The following is a 19,145-nucleotide window of genomic DNA, read 5'->3' on the forward strand; positions in this document are numbered from 1 at the left end:
ACTGATCTACCGATCATACATGTACTTTCCCCTCTCGTTTTACAAAGAAACGAATTAAATATTTTAACCAAACAGTGCAGCAATGCAATGACTTAAACATTTTAACTTTAACCTTAAGATATAAAATAAAGATTTTTAACTTGCACCTTTTTATAAACAATATTATTTATCTTTTAACTTGCATCAACCCATTCATTCTATCATTACTACATCAATTTTATCATCCTTACACATGCGCTGGAAAGCGCCGGAAGTGATCTCTCGCACGGTTGCTGGAAAAAAAAATCAACGTTGTCTGTTGATATACAGGAAATAACAATGGAAGACAACTTCTATATATCTAAATATGTTTAGATCTTCACAGTGAAGGCTAACATTTATGAAATCTCTGTGTAAATAATGAGTGACTTACATGCATGAGAGATCACTTACGGGGCTTGTGCAGACCGAAGCGCCTGTGCCGTCAGATCAGTTGGACGTGGCTGTGGTTTCAAGAGGTAAAAACAATATAAATACTGTTCGTTTACTCACACAAACCGCTCGTTTCGTGTCTTAGGCCATCAGTGTGTACTTACATTTACAAATCATTAAATCATGCTGAATTTGGACTTCTCTGTGCTGCTCTTTGAGGTGGTGACCATAGACCTCCATTATACGATTGATAGACACAAACGGTTTGACCTAAAAATATCAAAGTGAACTACCCCCTTAAGTACGTACAGTACTAATATTAGTAATACTAATTAAACTCTGCATTCTCTTTTTATTAACTTTTCTTTGTGACATTTGAAACGAGGTGTTTAGTAGACGTCATAACAAATCCGCTGCTAGTGCTGTGCCAGTCTGACCACCCCGCCGCTTATACTTTTCTTAGTTATGACACGTTAATTTTCTCCCAGTGGGAATACGTGTCCCAGCCAACAAGAACCACATGTGCTTTTCAGTTTGTATGAATTACTTTAATTTGCTCCTTGTCACAGTGGCCTTGGTCTTGGTAACTACATTTAATCCTAGAGACTGCAGAATCAGGGTTGGATAGAAAGCGAGACTAGTGCACGAGATTAAAAAAATGACTGAAATGTGTTAACCCATGAAATTAATAACTGGAATATGACATGTTAGGACAAGCCAAGCCACTGTCAACTTTGGGATCTGATATCAAGATTTGATGTTCTGATGTACCATATATTAATAGCCTGCTGACTCTGGAGGAATAGACAAAAGAGAAATTCACTTGAAAGAAAATAAAACTGGTGAAAAAGTAGACTTTCAATGAAGGAGGGACCTGAGCCATTTCTAGAGAGTTGGGTGTAATATAAACCAATATCTATCTATCTATCTATCTATCTATCTATCTATCTATCTATCTATCTATCTATCTATCTATCTATCTATCTATCTATCTATCTATCTATCTATCTATCTATCTATCTATCTATCTATCTATCTATCTATCTATCTATACACACACAATATTTTAAGATGTTTTTCTGTGTTTAGTTTCATTGTTTTTTGGTTCTGGTTTGCCTGTGTTTTTAGTTTCCTTGTTAATTACTTACAAACTTGGTTCTGTTCAATTTTGGGTCAAATATGGACAAACTCAAACATTGGGTTAAAAATGTGATTTAAAAATGTAACCCAGTGGCTGGGTTGGTCCACATTTGACCCAAAATTGGGTCAAAATTGGGTCAAAATCAGCACACTCTATAAAAGATGGGTCGTTTTAACCCAATTTTGGGTCAAATATGGACAAACTCAAACATTGGGTTAAAAATGTGATTTAAAAATGTAACCCAATGGCTGGGTTGGTCCATATTTGACCCAAAATTGGGTCAAAATCAGCACTCTAAAAAATGCTGGGTTGTTTTAACCCAATTTTGGGTCAAATATGCACATATTCAAACATTGGGTTAAAAATGTAATTTAAAAATGTAACCCAATGGCTGGGTTGGTCCATATTTGACCCAAAATTGGGTCAAAATCGGGTCAAAATCAGCGCTCTCTAAAAAAAAGCTGGGTTGTTTTAACCCAATTTTGGGTCAAATATGGACAAACTCAAACATTGGGTTAAAAATGTAATTTAAAAATGTAACCCAGTGGCTGGGTTGGTCCTTATTTGACCCAAAATTGGGTCAAAATCAGCACACTCTAAAAAATGATGGGTTGTTTTAACCCAAATGTGGGTCAAATATGGACAAATTCAAACATTGGGTTAAAAATGTAATTTAAAAATGTAACCCAATGGCTGGGTTGGTCCATATTTGACCCAAAATTGGGTCAAAATCGGGTCAAAATCAGCGCTCTCTAAAAAAAAGCTGGGTTGTTTTAACCCAATTTTGGGTCAAATATGGACAAACTCAAACATTGGGTTAAAAATGTAATTTAAAAATGTAACCCAGTGGCTGTGTTGGTCCTTATTTGACCTAAAATTGGGTCAAAATCAGCACACTCTAAAAAATGATGGGTTGTTTTAACCCAATTTTGGGTCAAATATGGACAAATTCAAACATTGGGTTAAAAATGTAATTTAAAAATGTAACCCAATGGCTGGGTTGGTATATATTTGACCCAAAATTGGGTCAAAATCAGCGCACTCTAAAAACGTAGTCGAAAGTTACCAAGTGTAAATGGTGGTGTGTCTCAGTCGACGTTGTGATTGCATCACTCAAGACGGACGCTAATGCGAGGTGTAAATCGTCCTTCAACCTGCAATTGAAATGTGCAGCAGCCTCAATCAGGTCAATTCACAAACACAAGAAGACATCAGGAGTCCCTGAACACAATATCGACTCCATTTCAGCTCCATGAAGCGAAAAAGCTTCCTGAACTCAAAGGATTAAAACACCACAGGGCTATTTAGCAGCCGATTTTACATAATGCCACATGCTTTTCCTTTTATTGTTCTCTCTTTGTTGGCCGATTTCCTTCTTTAATTTCCCATCTAATGGAAGTTCTGGCTGGTTTAAAAGGCCCTTTTCTCTCTTCATGGGCCAAGCATTAAGTTTTAAAACCTTGACAGTTTTATGGAAAGTAATTTAACTCCCACTTGTGATTATTTAAGAAAGTCAAAAGATCCACACTTCTTTTATCTTTCATTATTCATCCCTGATTCTTAAAATACGTAGGCCGCTTCATAGAAAGAGGAGTCATTATGTCAAACTGGTGGATGGCGCTAGATGGGATATTAAAATTTCACTCGTTCGTCCGAGGAGATTATTTTCCATTTTCCTCTCTCGTTTCGTAAACTGGATTATGTCTTTTACCTACAGCTGCGGATGTAGTCGATAGTGCACCGTAATTTCTTACAGAAAAATCGTTTTGCCCCTTGGAATAATTTAGCAGCTCAACTTACAGGGTAAATGAGGTCAAATGTAGACCTAAACCCATTTGGTATTTCAGACAGGAACGCATGCTTGGAATAAACATGGCTAATGGGCAAGAAGTAACTGTTCGACCCGTTCAGCGCGACTGTCAGCGAATATAGTTCACTCAATTATGAGCAGGATGATCTGTGTGTCCCTATTGCCTTCTTCATCTATGAATTCTCTGTCCGCATGTACAGAGGCCTAAACTATGATGGTGATGTAACTGAGAGCATCATGGCCATTGTTTGTCTGTATTCGCTTTCTAAAATCGTGTTGTTTTTTTTCTGCGAAGAAACATTTGTGTGGTAAATAATTGTACTGAGAAATGGAGTCTGTTGGTTTTATCTCCCTGTTCTGTCTATAATCCAAGTGTGTGTGTGTGTGTGTGTGTGTGTGTGTGTGTGTGTGTGTGTGTGTGTGAAAGGAAAACGTTGAAGCAACGAGAGCACTGGGGCCATCAGATTTATATGTTAATGTTTCTGTAAGTACTCTTAGCTTGCACATATCAGTATTCGTATGCAAGGCTCCACATTCACTTTTTTGCTCGGCAGCAAGTTTTAGCCACTCAGTATTTTCACAGAATTAGTTTGGCATCGATACAACAGAGAAAAACGGCTATGTAGATATTTTTTAATCTCATAATTTAGCAGCAGGTTTATTAGGGTGCTGTCACTTTAAGACCTGACACACTGATCCATTACACATGCGTTTCTACATTCACTTAAAACATACTGTAACTGACTGTGTTTACATGAATACTCGCTTTAACTCAATTAAAACTCAATTTCGAGAGGCGGCTTTATGTGTGTGTGAACACACGATCTGAGGGAATGTGTCCGTTCTGTGGAAAATGAACATTAAAAGTGTTTCAGATATATCAAAACTTGTTTCCGCCATGAAATAAGGCAACTTAAAAGATAATTGCGAGTTTATATTAAAATTAGTATAATTGTGAGATAAACTCACAATCGCAAGTTATATAGTCTAATTGTGAGGAAAGAATAATGCTTTTTAACACGCAATTCTGACTTCATAACTTGCAATAAAAGATAAAAGTTAAAGAAAGCACTTAGTTGTTTATTTCAGATGCCTTTTTGAAAGAATATAAAATTTGAAAATGCATATATTATATATAAAATCACATTACACATCACATTTAAGTGTTAATGTGAAAACCATGTTTTAAATGATCTCTTTAAATCGAATTTGTTATTCAGGTAGCTTATTATAAAATATCTATTTATTAATTTATCTGAAAATACTACTATACACTCTAATAAATGCTGGGTTGTTTCAACCCAAATTTGGGTTGCAAATGTCATTAAACAATTTACTGTTGAAAGTGAAAGTTAAAGTTGGGTTAAAATTGAAAATCACACTTTTAACCCAGCATTTGGGTTTGTCCATATTTGACCCAAATTTGGGTTGAAACAACCCAGCATTGTTTAGTGTGTAAAAATACTAGTTTTTTTGGAAATGTGTTTTAGGAATGTCAGATCAGATTTAAATTAGTTTTATCATTAATGCACAAACTAAATGTAATTTTATTAATTTTGTTGTATATTTGTCACTTAAAAAAGTCACTTTTTTCATTTTTATTTCAGTTTTAAAGTGAATCAGGTTAAACTAACTTAAAATGACAGTGTTGCCTATAAGCAACAAGATGAAATTATAAATTATTTCACTGTAAAAAAATATTTTCATGATTTGTAATCACATTTTTTCTTTTGTCAAATCAACTTAAATAATTTATATAGTTCAGATAACATAATATTTTGAGTTTCTGATGATTAAATTAATCTCATTCATTGTATAAACTCAATTTGTCCATTTCAATGAACTTAAAATTTTAAGGAGTTAAACCCACAATACTTTTTTTACAGTGTGTATATATAAATGTACAATTCCAAGCAAGATTTCTTTTTTTCCCACTAAATTGCTTATTTAATTTTTAGGTCGTTAACTCTAATAACTGTGGTTTATGTTCGCTGTATCGTTCCCCTCACTGATTTGCATGCAAACACATTTCCAATGTAAAATCAAACAGCTGCATTCTCTGTAGCCTCTGGAGTGTTTAATTAGGGAGGGGCCAAAGACCACTTATTATCATCTCATTTGCATGTAAAATGATTCAGCACAGAAGCCATTAATGCTGTTTGAATCTTTGGTCTGGTATATTGGGAGATTGTTGGGAATATGTGCCCACATTCTCATCAAACGCGGCGCTGCTGCTGCTATAAATAGTCAAGCACCTCTTGAGCTTCTTAATATATGTTGGGTGCTTCTCCCTGGAAGAAAGAAAAAAAGATAATAATTGTTTCAACAGGACAAAAGCTGCGGGAAAAAAAACGTCAAGGTGCCCGTGTGCTCCGCATAAACGCCGACACACTTCCTCAGCTGTCCGAGACTCCTATTCTGGGCGCTAACAGGCCTGGGATTGTGCCGTCTGTCCTGCCCTCTGCGCGGATCATGATCACCGCGGCCAACGCTCCTGTTACCGCGATCACGGCGGGTAATGGTCATGTTGAAGACATGGACAAGTCCTCCCGAGTGCAATGCCTGGAAGAGGAAGACGTCTGAAAGTGTCTTACATTAAGTACTTTTTCTTGTAGACACGTTCATCCTTCACGGAGAGGCAGAGCGAGACTGAAAACACACATGCTCAAAAATACATTTGTATTTCTCAACTTCACTCGCTTGGAGGAAGAATAAAAACACCGTCCGTATTCCTTACACGGCACATGCATTTTTGATGCTCGCTGGTGTCACGTTAAAATCCTCCCTCGTTACTCATAATCCATAATTGAAGATTACCTGTATAATTCCCTGTGATCTCGGCTTTTGAACCTTTTAATGATGGTTTGACTTCTGCGTTTCGAAAGAAATGAGGGTGGAGGAAATTTCTCTGATGTTTTTCTCGAACAATATTGGACATTGAGCGGCGAAACCCGCGGCACTGGCGTGGTGGGATCACGTCGGCTTGGAAATCTCAGCCGTTGCAGCTTTGATCCCAGAAGTGCCCGTGTCCTACAGGGTGCCGTCACAACTGTGCCTTGGAGCAGCACTTAGAGGTGTTATAACACTTGTGTGAAGCATTGCAGATGATCTACTGTATTCCCTACACTGAGGCTGTACCATATAGGTTATGCATATAGACATTTTCTGTATCTGAATATTGTTAGACTTGCCTGACAATCACACAGCACTGGTCAGTTCAATTTGTGTCTAACCAAAAAAATAAAAAAAATAAAAAAATAAATAAATAACAAGAAATTTAATCTTGAATTTAAGCCGTCTTATTTTTTGTTTGTTTTATTTGGTATGTTTATTTATTATAGTGTAGGTTCCATTCACTCCTCATAATAAGGAGATATGATAAACAAAACATCCAAAATACATCTTAGGTTATGATGTTGTTTTGATATAATATTAAATGCTTATAACTACCCATTTAAACGACACAAAGCACAAATATGTTTCATTTACGTGTGTGTGACATCTAGCTCTCCTTAATACTTCTATCAAATATATTATTCTGAATGTGAAAAAAAAACATTAATTTAATATATTTTTGAAGTTCTTTTGAAATTTTTGAAGAAATATACTTCATATATTATATCTTTTTTTACTAAGACCAAGCTTATATATATATATATATATATATATATACACACACACACACACATACACACACACACACACACACACACACATATATATATTAGGGTTGTGCAAAAATTAATTGCGATTAATTGCATCCAAAATAAAAGTCTGTGTTTACATAATATATTTGTGTGTGCTGTATATAATTATTTTGTATATATAAATGCACACACATGCATGTATATATTTAAGAAAATGTGTTATTCATATATAAAATATTTATATAATATAGATTATGTATATATATATACAGTATATATACAGTATATATATATATATATACACACTGTATATATATATAATTATAATATATTATAATATGTAATATATAATAAATGCAGCCTTGGGAAGCGTAGAAACTTTTCCAAAACATACAAAAATGTAGTGTTTCCAAGCTTTTGACAGCACTGATAAGTCATACACATACATTTATGAAACATCTTCTTCTATTATATAGATTTTAGAAATGTACAATTTTGAAATATAAAATCTGTCTTAAAGTGAAACCAGTTGAAAATTGATAAAAAAAGGGTTCATTTGTAGATCTTTTACTAACGTGATCATGCTTTCTGATGAGAGTGTCATTACCACATTATCACATTAAATATTGGCAATATTTACCATTTCCTTCAAGCATAACCCATAATCCCAGGTTGCGCACATGAGGCGGTGTCTGTAATTAGTCGCTGCACTGAAACACATCTGCTAAATGACAGGAACACATCCATGCATATTTCAATGCTCAGTTTTGACATCGTCCTCGTCTGCCTGCAGTCTGTAAATCTCACATTATTGCTTGTATGGTGACACATGTCATTAATGCTGCGTTAGAGAGATAATGTGAAGTCTCATCAGCCGTCTTTTGTGACATGTTTTAAATTAGATTTCGGTCTCACTACATTTCCTCTCCAATTCTCAAACGGCCTGTAAAATTTGCCCCTTATTATCTCTACCCAACCTGGCTGATTGTGAATGTCATACTTCATGTAGAAGTACTGGATTTTAAAGGAGAAGTTCACCACAAACATAATTTACCGTTGCAAACTTTTATTATTATTTTAGAGAAGATATTTGAAGAATGATTCAGCTGTTTTTTGTCACCGGTGTTCAATAGGGGAATAAAACCGTGTTCATAACACACTTTTTGTGTTTGTCTGCACTGTCCCTTTAAGAGTGAAGGAGTGGTGAATCATCTCAGGCTGGGTTTATGCAATAGTTCTGTTCATGATAATCAAAAGTACTTCGTTGCAGACGTCAGACGGTGAAGCATACTCCTCTCTTACCCTCAAGTGTCCTATAAGACCGAACTCTCATCCTCGTGAGCGTATTGTTTCTCCCTTTCTTTTTTTCATTTTAAAGCTTCATCCCTCAGTTGCTTTTTGCAATAATGTTTCTCTTTCTCTTTGTCCTCTTTCTCATCTCTGTGCGACTGGAAACACTGATGCACAGCCGTCTTGGCTGAGAAACAGAAGCAAGTATCCCCTCTTGACTGTGGTCAAATCACTGCCCGCCTTTCATGAGCGGCCATATTGTTTTTTCTTTGATGTGGCTCTGCTTTTGTGGCAGTGTTTCACTCCTTACCTGGAAAGGCCTCCAGATGGAGGGAAAGGAGAGAGGGGTAAGCTTGTGTCCGCTTGCCATCTGTCCTCTATCGGGCTAGATATTCTTCTCATGTAAGAGCACACACACACACACACACACACACTTTATTGCGCCGCTGAGCCGCTCAGGGGCAAAGCAGTGTTTATTGCGTGGTGTTTTGAGGCCGTTTCATGAGCTCTAGTATGGCTGGATTTTGTCGCACTTGGTAAACGTAAGAGTTATTGGAATTTGTTGTTTAATAAAATACTTGAAGCAAACTTCAGTGTCATCGATCACTCTGGATCTTCATACTGTAAAAAAAAAAAAAAAAAATCTGTGAAATTAACGGTAAAAAAACAGTAGTGGTTGCCAGATTTAACTTAAAGGAGTAGTTCACTTTTAAAAAAAAACAAGATGTCCATGTCTTTCTTTCTTCAGTGGAAAAGAAATTAAGGTTTTTGATGAAAACATTCCAGGATTTTCTCCATATAATGGACTTCAATGGGGACCAAACGGTTCAAGGTCCAAAAGACAGTTTCAGTGCAAACTGTTCAAAGGGCTTTAAACGACTCCAGACGATGAACCGCCTTATCAAGCGAAACGATCACTTATTTAATAAATAAATTACAAAGTTTAAGTTTTATAAGCTCAAATGCTCGCCTTGCTCTGTTCTGTGACGCGCGTTCGTGACTCTCCTGTTCATCAAAATGAATGAATCTTTTTCTCAATTCGTTCGTTTCGTTCGTTCAATGAACCAAATGACTCGGAAAAAGATTTGCTCATTTTGAGCGATCGTTTCGCTTGATAAGACCCTTATTCATCGCCTTGAATCGTTTAAAGCCCTTTGAACAGTTTGCACTGAAACTCTCATTTGGACCTTGAACCGTTTGGACCCCATTGAAGTCCATTATATGGAGAAAATCCTGGAATGTTTTCATCAAAAACCTTCATTTCTTTTCGACTGAAGAAAGAAAGACATGGACATCTTGGATGACACGGGGGTGAGTAAAACGACTCCTTCAACCCTTTCATGCATGCAGTGGACAGCTAAAGCATTTTATGGAGTATGCATGTGTTTTTATGGCACAGTTGTACATCAATCTCTACAGTGCATAATCCTATACATTGCTACCAAGTGGAAAGCTGTATGTGGATTATTATTATTCTCCAAACCATCATGCCCGGCGGCCAGTCAGAAATGCCGACTTGCTCTGGAATATCAATCCATTCACTGTATTCTCCTACGAGACTAGGTAAACGGTAAAAAAGAAGAAGAAGAAAGTTGGATTCGAGGAGTTGCATTATTGTTAAATTTCTCAAGTATTGGTTTTAGATTTGTTTTAAACCTGCCAGACATCGCCAGGTGAGCGTGAACACGCATGACGTCACGCCAGTCTCAAATCCGTCCCGAATCCCTCTTATTTACTTCACTGTACAGGATTATAGAGGCGATCGCAGTGATCGGAAGAGCTCGTTCAGCCCATCAGGCGATCGTCTAAGCATGTATGGGTTAGAAAAACGGCTATATTTAATTAACATGAAATGTTGCATAATGCACCTTTAATGTCTTTAAAACACAAACCTTAGGGAAGATTATTGGGGAAAGCTGATTGGGGAACGCCATAAGAGCATTCAGCAGTTCCCCCAGATGTGATGTGGGTCCGCTTTGTCTGCGCTCTTTAAAACTGTGAGAGATCTGCTGACTCGCAGCGTAACACATGCCTTCATCCTCTTCCCCCTCTCATATTTCCGACACAATTCTGCTAATCCCTCCTTTTTCCTGTTCCGGCACCAAATTGAGCTAAAACTTGTTTTAACCGCTCTAATATTGATTCTCTACTTTGTTCGGCATATTTTCTATCTGTCGCCTCAATTAGAGAGAGAAGGTAATTATACAGAGCGTAACGAGAGTGTCCTTCTATTTCGGATGACGAACGCCCGTCCGCTTTAATCGATAACCTTTGTCTGACCATAATGTGTGTATTTAGTAACTCGACTCTGGAAATGGATTAAAAGCTCAGAGGGACAGGCCAATGAACCACAGTCAATATAACGGGAGGAAGTCGTAGCTTGATATCTGTAATGGATGTTCTTGGAGGGATTCATAACTAGGCCTACTGTATGAAATTGTGTTTTTTTTTTCCAGCCGTGAGTGTCTAAAGGCTTTAGATGAACTGGGTGATAAAATACAGATTTGATTATACATGATCAAGTTATCTCAGAGTATATTCATTACAGTATCTGAGAATATAAAACACGTTGGATGAGAGGGAAAAAAACATTTCATTCCAATGCATTTTCTCAAAAAAGGAAAAAAAAGTGTGTTTCCACTATAATGAAAATGAAATGACTGGAATGAAAGGCACATTGCGTTAAAACATTTAATTAGTACCTCTGAAGATACGGTAGAAACATTCATTGCTAAATCAATCTCTGTTTTCATTGACACTGTTGAGCATTTCCAGCTACTTTTCTGACTCGGCTAAGAATTATTATTATTTTTTTTAATCTATAGCTTCTAATGAGGAATTCAATATCAAGGCTTTTATTTATTTCCCATAAGTGACACTGATTATACCCTAAATATAAGCGAGCAGTCTTTGACAGGCTTATAGCAACAACAACACAAGAAAAAAGGCCAACAATATAGGCATATGCATCACAGTGTCATTTTGCTCATATTTCTGATAGTTTCTCACTGCAGTGTTTCTTCACCATTGATTCTTTCAACGTTTGTGAAATAAAATGTCTGCTTTTGTCTTTCATGAATCCTAAATTCCCACAGTTAATTAATATGTTCACCCATTTTGCCTAATCTTCCATAATTACAGCAAGACTGGAAATAGCATAATGAAAATATTCTGTTTTTTTGTTATACTTTGTATGTTTTATTCAATATTAAGCTCTTCGCTGACACTGCGGTCTTATTGTGCAATGTAGGACAATTTGTATAAAAGACACATATTGATATGGTTTATGATCATTTAGATTGGCATAGCTTTTAAAATGTATAATTATTGAAATGTTGAATAGCTCTGTCTGGGACATGGACCAACATAATCTCAATGTTGGTCATAATATGTAGTGTAAAACGTTTTCTAGAGTTTTAGAGACTGGACGAATGAGTTTAGAAATGTATAAATTTAAACAAACAAATGACAAAATAAGCGATGTGCATTTGCGTGTGCCATGTAAGCAGACAAATCGGATATTCCCAGTAAATGTGAGTCGTACGTCATTAAAAACTGTGATGTCAACTGAGATCACATGACTTATTATAGGTGCGATGGAGGTCGAAGGATGCACACAGTGGAGCAATGCGGAGGTTTCATGTGTTTTGAGTGTTTGGGGGGAAAAGTGCAGGTTTGTTACAGAAATAAATCTGTGTTTGAAGACTTTGAACAAGATATGGGGATCCTATATGTGCTCTCCTGCTGTACGAGACCAATGTTTTGCTGACTTTTTTGCTGATTTCTCAAAATATTGTGGAAAGCAAAACACTAGGTAATTTTATTCGCGTCTGCATCCATTGCATTTCGTGCCGTTTTACTTACTTGTCAGGGTCAGAACGTCCACATTTGGTAGATTCAGCAGTGTATAGTATAAATGCAAGAATCGGATATGGCTCATTTTTATAAGATGATGTAAGCGGGTCGTTAAAAAAAAATTGGATACACTCAGAAAATCGGATTTGGGCATCAAGACCTGCAGTGTAAAATGAAATGTAAAGAAATGTGGCATTGTAACGTATAACTAACTGCAGCGAATCAGCAAGCAAGAAGCGTTCATATCAATTTTTTAAACGTAAAAAAAGCGTATCGTTTCAAGTTCAGTAGCTGCCAAACAGAAAGCTAACAGAAAAGCAAAAGTAAACAGAAGGGCTGTCAGTTAAATTCATTATTAACGGCGTTAACGCAAACCTATTTTAACGGCGTCAATTTTTTTTATCGCGCGATTAACGGTCTTTTTGGCCTAGCAAACTTTGTGGGGTTTTTTTCCACTTGCTTTTGCAACAGGACGCGGCATGCGCGGCGATGCGATATGAAACCCATTCATTTCAATGCTTTTGCCGCACGAGGACGTTTTGCTTCTTCGTAGACCAAAGCGCAAGCGGATCTAGCTAGACCGGAAACAAGCCGGCCTAATAGTTGGTTAACGTTACGTTTTGAGTGGATGACGAGCGCGAGATGCCGAAATGGATGCAAATAAGATTCTGAACGGAAAGTTTATTTTTAAAATTTGCCAAACGGTTCAATTGACAAGACCAAAGCGATGTGTGTGTTTTGTCGTTTGTCGTTTGAGTGGATGACGAGCGCGAGACGCCGAAATGGTCAATACAGTATCAGGACCTCGTCAGTATTTCTTTCACCCTTTTATTGATGGACAGTGTTGCATCGTGTGAGAGATTATTTGCTCCTAGTGAGAATGTTAGTGTGAAATCGAACACAGTATATGACAACGTCGCTTTCAATAAAAAACGTTTGCACAAAGCAAGCCGAGCCACTTTTCCATGTTTATAAGAGCATTAAAATGAGAAAAAATAATGTGAGAAAAAAATAAATCAAGAGACATTTAGAATAAATAAATATGTGCGAGTTAAATACGACATAATCGCGATTAATCGTGTGACCGCACTAGTAAATAATCATTGCTATGCAACATGATATGGCCATTTCTAGTCACATTGGCAAGGCAAGTTTATTCATATAGCACATTTCATACACAATGACAATTCAAAGTGCTTTACATGGAAGAAATTAAAATAATCAAAAGAAATCAGAATAATTAAAACAGTTTAGAATTAAAAATAATAAGAAATAATGAAAAATAAAAATTATGATAAAAATGAAATACAGTAAATTAAAACTTAGAATAATTAAATAAATAAAAATAAAAAAAAATAAAAAAATAATTTAGAATAACGAGTAAATTTAGAATAAAATGAAGTACAGTAACAGTCGGACTAACAGTGGCACAGTGCTTGTTCAGTAAATGCACAGCTAAACAGAAGTGTTTTGAGTCTGGATTTGAATGTGTCTACTGTAGGAGCACACCTGATCTAGCAAAATTGGTCTAAATGGGCAGGCTACACTGTGTACTACACATCACACCCAAAGCAAATGAAGCCCTTTAAAATCAGTGATTCATATTTATCAGTAGCTTTAATTAGAAATCTTTAAGTTAAATTTACTTGGAATATGGAATTAAGTAAACTTTACAAAAAATAAGTAATTTTAACTCGGCTTGTAAAAGGTTGATTTACCGATTTCCTTTGCCGTATTACACTTCACTAAAACAATTATCTTGAATTTTATTAGTCATTTATAGTATGTTCTTTACTTAGTTCATCTAAGTAATTAAATATACATCATGTCAGACTTTAAGCCTTATGTGAATGCAAACACCTCAACACTTGGTAGACAATACACAATGGTGGTAACATTTGATGGGTCGTTTTTGTGTTTGAATGTGTCGTTTTAAGCAAAATATTTACTCGAAATGTCACAAAATGGCAATTTACTAATACTGAAAACAAAAATCAACGATAAAACAGTGTAAATACAGCTGGAAACCAGTGAAAAATGAACCTCATTAATTATTCAAGGTCCAGTGCATGATGGGAACCCCAGTATCAGAAAAGTTGAGTAATTTTTACTTAATTTTATTGAGTTGATATTACACTTTCATTTATACTCGCTTGAAATAAGTACTGATATGGAATCTACTTAGTTTTTTAAATTCTTGCCTGAACTAACTTTTTCAAGTAAATTACATTGGGTTTTTTCACTAGTATTTACTTAACCAAAAAATCATTTTTTACAGTGTGTTAGGATGTTGAAGACCCTTTTCGTTTTCCAGCAAATGCAACACCTCAACACCCCTCTTCAAAACTGTTTTGCTGTTTCCAGCGCTCCCATGTTCCCCAAATCCGCCATGACGCCAAACTCACCGTGTTTACGACTGTGACTGTTCTTCTCGGGTTTTCAAAAGTATGTGAGTTTGGCCGCAGTTCACTTGAACAATGATGAATCTGTCATCCGGTCTGCTTTTGGACATCAGCTTTACATTTATCGGCCGCTTTACATGTCGGTCAGACGACCTCCTGGTCGACCTCGGTCCAGACATCTGACATCAAGGTCTGGCTACTCAAAATCCAGTTGCATCACGGGATCGGGATCTCTGTATCCATTAGGGAGCAACTCAGAAAGGGTACTTTTTCTTCATACTTTGTGTTGTTTTTTGTTTTTTTTTGAAGATGAAGCACTTTACTTTAGAGAAACACTGAAACCGCTGATCCAGCTCCCAGGTTGAGCTCATTCATAAGTGCCTAATGACAGAGACTACAGGCGAGTGTGTGTGTGCAGATGCTGTAAAACACAGGACGGCACGGCTTACGGAAGACGTCTTTCCTCCGGTCCGACGGATTTCCGTCTTCTGGATTATTTATGGCCTTTACTGCCGTTGTGGTGGAAATGGGTTTGGCTGCATTAAAGTGTGTGTGTGTGTGTGTGTGAAGGGTCTAATCAGCCCAGGCAGGTGTCACTCTGAGCTTTCACTCTGTCCCGGAAGGCCTCCTGTATTATCACATGAATCACACTCTTAATGTGATGTGAGGAAAAGACACATCGCACATGTTTGAATCTTTTACCCTCCCTTTGTCTCTCAGTACATGCAATATCACACTCTGAGAGACTGTTAGGCTTGTGTTACCTTGAAGATGAACAATTAGCCTTGCTGTGTGTATGAAATGATTCCACTTTTATAATTATTTCATTACTTCGCTGTGGTGTCGAGCTTTACGAAATCAGCTGTGGCGATGCAGGAGGATCCTGAATGTTGTAGTGGCTTCTTCTTTTATATATTATGAATATGTTTCATGTATTAGCTGCTATCTGCTACCCACGCTAATTGTTTTGACGTTTGGTCCAGTTTTCAAGCTCGTTTGCTCTGCCTGTGAACACGGCTAATTGCTGTGCACTTGACTTAATTATTCAATTTGGCAAATGTCTATGCTTTGTTTGCTGTACTAAATTTAAATATATATATATATATATGAAGAGTTCAGATGCAAAAGCCTCTAAATGCCATTTGAAATTTTCTTCTTTAATGATGATTTTTGTCAAAGTTCAGTAATTTCACTTAAATAACAATTAATAGGTAATTATCATTGCCATTTAAGTGAAATCACTGAACTTAAATATACAAGCTTGATAAAAATGATCATTCTAGAAGAAAATTTCAAATGGCATTTAGAGGCTTTTGCATCTGAACTCTTCATATATATATATATATATATATATATATATATATGATTAGTGTTTTTCTTTATAATTTATGTATGAATTGATTTTTTATGCATTGTAACTTTTAAAACAGTTAAGTCAAGTCAATTAAGTCACATTTATTTATATAGCGTTTTTCCCAATACAGATTGTATCAAAGCAGCTTCACGGTGATAACATGAAAGTAGTACAACACAGATCAATAATATTGTTAAATATTAAATATTAAATATCCCCAACTAAGCAAGCCAAAAGCAAGGCGACAGTGGCAAGGAACCAAAACTCCATCAGATTGGATGGAGAAAAAAACCTTGAGAGAACCCAGGCTCAGTCGGGGGCCAGTTCTTTATCTTGATTCTTGTTTATATATAAATATTAAATATAAATATTGTTTATATATAAAACGGCGCCATAACATATCGCCGGCGTTAGGCATATACGAGCCAGTTAATTGTCTCCACTTCATGAGCTCAGGTCCGTTCTGTCCTTAAACGTCAGCAGATTTCCAATACACCATATGTCTGAAATACTGTACTATATATCCACTAAACGTTTGTGATGTCAGTCCTAAAAGTTACAGATCAAGCACAAGACTGGCTGGTGTTACTGATGGCAGTTTTCACTCCAGCGCTTTCGGCTGGGGTTTGTTCCTTTAGTTGGCGTAAACACTCTTTCTGTGTGTAAACACTGTTTCTGTGCGTTTCGTCAGAATGAAGCGTATGTATCGGTCTCGAACACAGTCTGTTAGGAATTTAGCTTTATTATTCACAGTATGCTCACTATGATTTATCACAACATTCATACAACTGGTCTACTGGTCTGACTTTTTTTTCTTTTCCTTTAAAGAATGAAAACCATGAGTAGTTGGGTATATTTTATTATTTCTTAGAGGATTTATTTTTTTTTGAACAAAATCCCAAACTGGTTTATATATATATATATATATATATATATATATATACATATGTATGTATTATATATAATTACATACTGGTGTGTGTGTGTGTGTGTGTGTGTGTGTGTGTGTGTATGTATGTATATATATATATATATATATATATGTATGTATGTATGTATGTATATATATATATATATATATATATATATATATATATATATATATATGTATGTGTATATATATATATGTGTATGTGTATATATATATATATATATATATATATATATATATATATATAAATAAAAAAAAATATATATATATATATATATGTATGTATATATATATATTAATATATATATATATATATATATATATATATATATACTGTATATATATATATATATATGAATGTATATTTACACTGTAAAAAAATATTGATGGTTTACCTTAAAAAAGTAAGTAACCTGGGTTGCCTTAAAATTTTAAGTTCATTGAACTGGAAAAAGTGAGTTAATACAATGAAAGAGAATGATTTAATCATCAGAAACTCAAAATAATATGTTATCTGAACTACATAAATTATTTAAGTTGATTTGACAAAAGAAAAAAATGTTGTGATTACTATACTGTAAAAAATATTGTTGGTTTAACTTAAAAAAGTAAGTAACCTGGGTTGCCTTAAAATTTTAAGTTGATTGAACTGGAAAAAGTGAGTTAATACAATGAAGGAGATTAATTTAACCATCAGAAACTCAAAATAATAAGTTATCGCAACTAAATAAAGTATTATAAAATTGATTTGACAAAATAAAATATGTTGTGATAACAAATCTTGAAAATATTTTTTTTACAGTGTATGTATATATCACAATTATTATTTTTTACAGTGTGAGGTGGGGAAACTCTCCGGCCAGCAGCATGTGTCCCCCTTTCAATCTTAACCGTTGTATTTCATTAGAAACGATCTTAAAACCGGGCTTTAAGTGTAAAATACTGAACGTGTGTGCTAACTGTTCTGTGTTTATGGTTTTTACGGAGGAGCAAAGTTGTTGTCGGCTTTGAATCGGCTCATCTTGATGCTGTGTTACTGCTCTGGATCTGCAGCAAGGTCAGCGTCCCACATAAAGTAAGATTACAGCATGACTACAGTCCGCCGCGAGTGGGTTAGCGACCTGTTTAACTACCCAATCCTGAGAGCCATAAACCCCATCCCAATGAAATGTCCCTGTGATCTGAGGTGACTTTCCTTGTTGTCACTGAAAGAGGGACGTTCATCTACAAGGTTTATCGAGCTTCTCTTCGCAAATCATCCTTTCATTGAATCGGCACGAGAGAATCATTTAAAAATGGTGTAATGCAACAATATCAACCATATTTTTTAATTGCTTTAATTAAATTCCAAGCAAATGAAATGGTATGGGTTCAAAGTTTGTGTGTGTGATTTGAGAAAATAACAATAAAGTTGTTTTTTCCCCACAATAATGCTGCTATTTAAACCAGTTTAGCTGCTTTTCACATCATGGGTCGTGGTGTCTCTGACATCATAAGTCATTTTCCCGGTGAAACGGCACCTGTTATGAAAATACTGTCAATAATCAAACCTGTTATGATTTTGTTGCTTGTATTTCTGGTTTGCGGGTCTAATAAGAGAAATATCCCACAGATGATGTTCTGAATGTTTTCTACAGAGATTTCTATAGAACACACAGAAGTTTTTTGTTGTGGCAGATTTCTTGTTTATTTATTTATTTATTTGTACTGCAATTAGAACTGACTTTTAATTGCTTAAATTTTTGAATCTACTGAACTATACAATTCTGAAAAAATCTAAACAAAGAGTGAAGTAAACCTATAAACTCTTTTCAATATGTTTTGTTTGAAAATATTATCTCCCCCCTCCCCTCCTTTTTCACATTTTTTTGGTTGTTTTTTAGAAGTTATGATCTAACGAGAATCTATCTATCTATCTATCTATCTATCTATCTATCTATCTATCTATCTATCTATCTATCTATCTATCTATCTATCTATCTATCTATCTATCTATCTATCTATCTATCTATCTATCTATCTATCTATCTATCTATCTATCTATCTATCTGTCTATCTGTCTGTCTGTCTGTCTGTCTGTCTGTCACTGTATTCAGCTTTAATGACATCATAGGATTTGAGAGATCACGTGGGATATTAAAGTGTTAGTTCACCCAAAAAATGAAAATTCTGTCAGTATTTACTCACCCTCATGTTGTTCCAACCCCGTAAGACCTTTGTTTATTCATATTTAAGATATTAAGATCACTCCATAGGCTTCTTGAGGGAATGACACTTGATGGCCTCGAAAAGTCATCAAAGACA

At 35.5% G+C, this 19,145-nt stretch overlaps 1 protein-coding gene across 3 annotated transcripts in view; it reads left to right on the plus strand.

The window, feature by feature from the left end:
- fhit (fragile histidine triad diadenosine triphosphatase) overlaps positions 1 to 19,145 on the plus strand; it is a 290,918-nt gene that overhangs the window by 26,823 nt on the left and 244,950 nt on the right. The gene's annotated exons all lie outside the window — the stretch shown is intronic.

The sequence above is a fragment of the Pimephales promelas genome, chromosome 21 (genome assembly GCF_988280905.1).
Source record: "Pimephales promelas chromosome 21, fPimPro1.hap1.1, whole genome shotgun sequence".
NCBI lineage: Eukaryota > Metazoa > Chordata > Actinopteri > Cypriniformes > Leuciscidae > Pimephales > Pimephales promelas.